This window comes from Diuraphis noxia, unplaced genomic scaffold (genome assembly GCF_037042655.1).
Source record: "Diuraphis noxia isolate RWA-SAM2 unplaced genomic scaffold, SU_Dnox_SAM2 contig0005, whole genome shotgun sequence".
In the NCBI taxonomy this organism is placed as follows: domain Eukaryota; kingdom Metazoa; phylum Arthropoda; class Insecta; order Hemiptera; family Aphididae; genus Diuraphis; species Diuraphis noxia.
In genome coordinates this window covers 17,147,687-17,153,814 of record NW_028301715.1, presented here as the reverse complement: position 1 = coordinate 17,153,814, position 6,128 = coordinate 17,147,687, and the positions used below count along the sequence as shown (strand labels likewise).

Below are 6,128 nucleotides of genomic sequence, written 5' to 3'. Positions count from 1 at the left end.
ATAATGAATTTTAAAAATGTATCATTTATTAAAATTTGAAAGGCTCTCATCCAGCCAATTTTGGTTTTAGAGACATGGTTAAGTGGTCAAAATAACTTAAAAAAATTCAGTCTATCCGAATTTTGTATCAAAAATACCAGTTGCTATTAAAAAAAAATAAGTTGCGTTGCGCATGCACGTATCATAGTTAAAAATTAAAAATTAATTTGAAAATGTGTATTTATATACTATTAGCTTGTAAAAAAAATCGATTTATTCCAACAGTCTCAGGCCGAGAAATTTAGTGTTACCTAAATTGGTGAACATACGGTATAATCGAAAAAAAATATAATAATAAAGTAAACATAAGACTATTGTTATATCTTTTGTTTTTTTTTTACACTTTTTATAATAAGAAAAGTCAAATATAATAATAAAAATATATATTTACACATAGTTACAAAGTCACCGTAGTAATAAAAATTAATTAGGTAATTCGTCGTCGTCGATTTCGTCTTCATCAGTCGAACTGTCATCGGGATTTATTGTAAGTATGATGGGCTCTAATATTTCATCCCTTAACCCTTCCTTTATGTAATCTGCATCTTGGAGTTTATTGCAATGTTCGCCACATTTTGTCCAAGCCTCTTTGGTGATCTCATCTAAGGCATTATTTACCAACACTTCGACATCTGCCATTTTGAAGGTGCTGTTTTTTTGGCGACTTCACCCTTGACTTGTGCCCAAATCAACTCAATTGGGTTGTACTGACAGTGGTAAGGTGGGAGTCTTATCACTTCATGACCCATTTGTAATGCGATTTCATCAAGTTTATATTTTTTTTCTTTAGGTATGGCCATTTTAACTTTTTCTCGAAGTTCACACAATGTTTCTACGATGAATATGGAATACATTTTTTTTCAAGCCATTTTTGGACGTCTGCCTTTCGCGCGTTTGCCCTTGGGTAATCTTCGACTAAAACAGAATGGTAGGAAGCATTGTCCATTACCACAACACATGGTTCTTCTAAATTGGCCAACATTTCAACAAACCATTTTTCAAAAATGTCCGCGTTCATTTGCGAATGGTAGTCTTCCGTACTACCCGATTTACATCGAAAGACCAATTTCGAATTGTTCACAAATCCAAATGAAGGTGAACCAGCGTGGCATACAATGAGTCAAGCACCCTTTCCAATTGGTACTTTGAGTCCTTCGGTGTTTTCTGGATTTTGCCATATGTAACCTTGCGTATGATTCTGGTTTACCCATGTTTCATCCAGGTAAACTACCGGCCTTGTGTCATTATTCTGTCTCAATTCGTACATTTTTCTTAAAAATTTTACACGGCAAGCAACGATATCATTTCTTTCCATTAGAAACCTACGCCCATCATTACACTTCTTGTACTGGAAGTTCAAATTGTGTAAAATACGTTTTACTGATGTTTTTGAGCCAGGGTAATTAATTTTTTCTTGCATCGCCACTAATATTTTTGCGGTCGTCGGAAATTCACCTTTATCATAAAAACTATGTATAGTTCTTCTGACAACTTCGTTGTCAAAATCGTCAAGAGAACTCATTATTTTTACACGTTTATAACTTTTCCTAGGAGACTTGAAAACGATTTTGTTAGAAGGTCCGACTTCAAGTTCCTTTTTTGCTTCAGAACAAACTTTTTTTACACAAGCGAGACTCACGCCACATGCTTTAGCAGTCACTTCACGGGTTTGTTGAAAAAAATCTGAAAGTTCTGGCTTACCTTTATCCGTAGCTAACGTCTTGAAATAATTGTACACATGGAAAATCACTTTCTTCGTTTGAGAATGGATATCTTGATTGAATGCCATTTTAAAAATATGTATTGTTAAAAATGTTAGAAAATTGCGAACTTCGATTGTATAATGCAACTAATAACAAGCCGACAAAATATTCAAACTTTAAAACCCGCGTTAATTATAAAATAAAAGTTGTTGTTAACACAGAAAATATTATAACGCAAACAACGGTAGAACTTTTACAAAGATTAAAGCATAACCTATAACCACACAAAATGATTGTTATTTATTGTGATAACATACCGAGTCAACACGTTGAAATACTGCCTGAAAACCATCTGTATTACAATAAAATAATAATAATAATACTCCCAAACGGAGAACCCCTGGTTCTACTAAAAACGGCCGGTAGGCGCGTGACGATCACGGCCTACTTTCCGTGGACCGCACTATAGTAATTATATATAGGTATTGTGTTGAAATTTAGTATTTCAAGGTGGCCGGTATGTTCGATATGCTCATCGCTTATCACGAATATCTCCGATAAGGCGTAGATATTCTCACTATAGTACCTGATCTACAGTAGTAATACGAACGGCGTAGCGAACATATCGCGCTCTCTGCCCGAAGGCAGTATGTAATATATGTAATATTGATTAATTAAAGATTTTAAGTGAACCAGTGTATAAAAAAAATTTGAAGCCGTTCATTGATTCAAATCATTGTTTTCATTGCAAGTAACACACTTTTTTAAGTTTATAAACTCTACAGTAGTAATGAGTGATACTATTTTCGCGACGATCATAGTTATGTAAATTGCAATCGTTGCTTATATAGTTATATATTTATACTTTATGTCACCGATTAATACCGGTTTTGGATATTGATTCAGTATTTATTCGTTTGATTACCACGCAGTAAATTATTAAAGAAATTAAATGTTTATAGTTTGGTTGGTGTTGTTAAGTGATTTTTTTTTAAACCTAATCAGACTTAACTAAAGTAAGTAAATTTTGTGAAAAGTGCTAAAATATGCTAAAACGGTTGTATGAACTAAAAGAAGAAATTATGATATTTTTAAACGAGAAGTATTCAGAGTTGCTTGAAAAATTTTTTGATTTGAAATTTGAATTACAAAATGCTTATTTAGTAGATATTTTTGAGCACTTAAATAACCTTAATTTGCCACTTCAAGGTTTGGAACACAACACCTTGGAACTTAGAGCAAAAAGTTTTATATTTGAAGATGAAATTCTCGATTTAGTATGCAAAATTAATCTATGTGTGAATAAAATCGAGAATAATAATTATTCAGCAATTCAGACTATCTAAACTCTTATCAAATACGATCAATACGCTGATATTAGAACTGAAATTCAACTTCATATAAAAAAAAACGTATGGAAAATAGACACATAATATTTTCAAGATGCTGTCATCGAACTGCAAAACGACTCTGACTGCAAAAATATGTTTGAATCTGGTATGAACCTTGAGCAATTTTGGTGCAGAAGTGCAACATTGCATATTAAACTCCGAGAAATCGTCTTACATTATTTACTAGTATTTTCTACTACATACTTGTGTGAGCAAAGATTTTCTAGTCTACTTATAATAAAAATAAACAGAGGAATCGCTTGGACGTAAATTACGACATGCGTTTAGCTATGAGCAATATTCATCCGAGAGTTGAAGAACCGGTCAAAGAAATGCAGTCACAAAAATTACACCTAGTACATTATTTAATATAGTTTAAAGTATATTAATAGTTATAATAAATAATAATAATAATAGTAAAGTTATAAAATAATAAAAATAAAAATTGTGTTTATTAATGTAAATGAGAAAAAAAAGCTCTTCCTAGTTTTCATAAAATTTAGGTGGTGGTCCGCGATCTATACAATATTGTCGCATTGGTCCGTGGTAGTTAAAAGGTTGGGAAACACTGCCGTATATTATTCTGATTAATTTTGAATTTGTCATTTGAGCATTCCAGAAGATAAGAATGTTGAAATGTTACAATAATTATAAAATATACTTACTATTTGGTTCTGTAAAAAAATATATATATTATTAAACAATGGAAATTAATATTATAATTATATATAATTTTGAAATTATCTAAAAATTGTATCTAATGTGATAGACCACTTTGGTTTTGTCTACCAACTACCATTAATGGGAATATATAAAATATTAGTACTGAAATGTGAATATAAATAATATGATAAATAATATGATTTTCACCGAATGTTAATATAAGCATTCTCTATATTTGGTAAAAGTATCAAAATATTTTGATTAGTTTTAAGCTGACATTTTAACTTTTCAACTTTTTAAGTTTTTTTTAATATAAATATCGATAATAAGTTATTTGTAGGGTAGAAAAGCTTGACAATTTAATGCAAGGTTTCTAACACATTTTGACAATAGCAGTAAAATGCTAGAATTATTAAAAAGATCAATGAAATTTTAAACAGATACAAAACGTGTTTTAACATTTTGACAATAGCAGTTGAAAAATAAAAGAAATACATAAGCACATTCTGTTTTTACGAGCATTAAAATTTTAATTTTGACAACATAAGTTACAACAAGTTTATTTTATTATTCCCAATAGACCAACTAAAAAAATTTGATAAAGAAATATATCCTTCACGTAAATTTATTAGGTAACGTTAAAAAATGTATTAAAAAGATCAATGAAATGACAATAACAGAAACAAAAAATATTTCTTACCGCCTTCTTGAAAATAAAAATAATAATAATAAAATTAATAAGCTGTTAACTGACATTTTAATTTTTCAACTTTTTTAGGTTTTTTTTGTCATAAATGTCGATACAAATTTATTTGTCGGGTAGAAAAGCTTGAGAATTAATTGCAAGGCTTCTAACACATTTTGACAATAGCAGTTGAAAAATATTTAGTATATAAGTGCCTATAGGCATGTTTTTTTATATAAGCATTTAAAGTTTAAATTTTGACCTAAATTTTGAAATACGTAAAAATTATGGCATAGTTTAAAATTATCATACATAGATATTCATAAAAGTTTTTCTTTTTAAATCTAAGATTGGAAAATTTTATACCAGGCTCGTAACATTTTTTTACGATAGCAATAGAAAATTAAAAATAAAACTTAGTCAGATTATTTTTTTTTATAAGCATTTCAATTTTAATTTTGACAGCATACGTTACAAAAAGTTTATTTTATAATTCCCAATAGACCAACTACACAAATTTGATAAAGAAATATATCCTTCACTTAAATTTATCAGGTAACGTTAAAAATATTTTATTAAAAAGGCAATGAAATGACAAACAGAAACAAAAAGTATTTCTTACCGTCTTTTTGAAAATAAATATAAAAATACAATAGTAATATTAATAATTTGTTTTCAGCCGTTAACTGACATTTTAATTTTTAATTTTCTTAGTTTGTTTTTCTATGAATATCGATACAAAATTATTCGTTGGGGAGAAAAGCTTGAGAATTAAATGCAAGGCTTCTAACACAATTCGACAATAGCAGTTGATAAATATTAAAAATACATGGTCATGATTTTTTTTATAAGCATTTCAATTTTAATTTTGACAACATACGTTACAAAAAGTTTATTTTATAAATCCCAATAGACCAACTACACAAATTTGATAAAGAAATATATCCTTCACGTAAATTTATTAAGTAACGTTGAAAAAATTTATTAAAAAGGCAATGAAATGACAAACAGAAACAAAAAGTATTTCTTACCATCTTTTTGAAAATAAAAATACAATAGTAATATTAATAATTTGTTTTCAGCTGTTACCTGACATTTTAACTTTTCAATTTTTTAAATTTTTTTTAATATAAATATCGATAATAAGTTATTTGTAGGGTAGAAAAGCTTGACAATTTAATGCAAGGTTTCTAACACATTTTGACAATAGCAGTAAAATGCTAGAATTATTAAAAAGATCAATGAAATTTTAAACAGATACAAAACGTGTTTTAACATTTTGACAATAGCAGTTGAAAAATAAAAGAAATACATAAGCACATTTTGTTTTTCGAGCATTAAAATTTTAATTTTGACAACATAAGTTACAACAAGTTTATTTTATTATTCCCAATAGACCAACTAAAAAAATTTGATAAAGAAATATATCCTTCACGTAAATTTATTAGGTAACGTTAAAAAAATGAATTAAAAAGATCAATGAAATGACAAACTTATTCAAAAAGTATTTCTTACCATCTTTTTGAAAATAAAAATAGCAATAATAATATAAATATTTGTTTAAAATTAATAAACCAAAGGGATTAAGAAGAAAAAAACTATTTAGAAATGATATTAATGAGATAATTGTTATGATAGACTTATTTT

General features: G+C 28.1%; 1 pseudogene; it reads right to left on the bottom strand.

Annotated features, from left to right (window-relative positions):
- Positions 1-238: 238 nt before the first annotated feature.
- Positions 239-1,828, bottom strand: LOC149054977 (uncharacterized; annotated as a pseudogene).
- Positions 1,829-6,128: the final 4,300 nt, after the last annotated feature.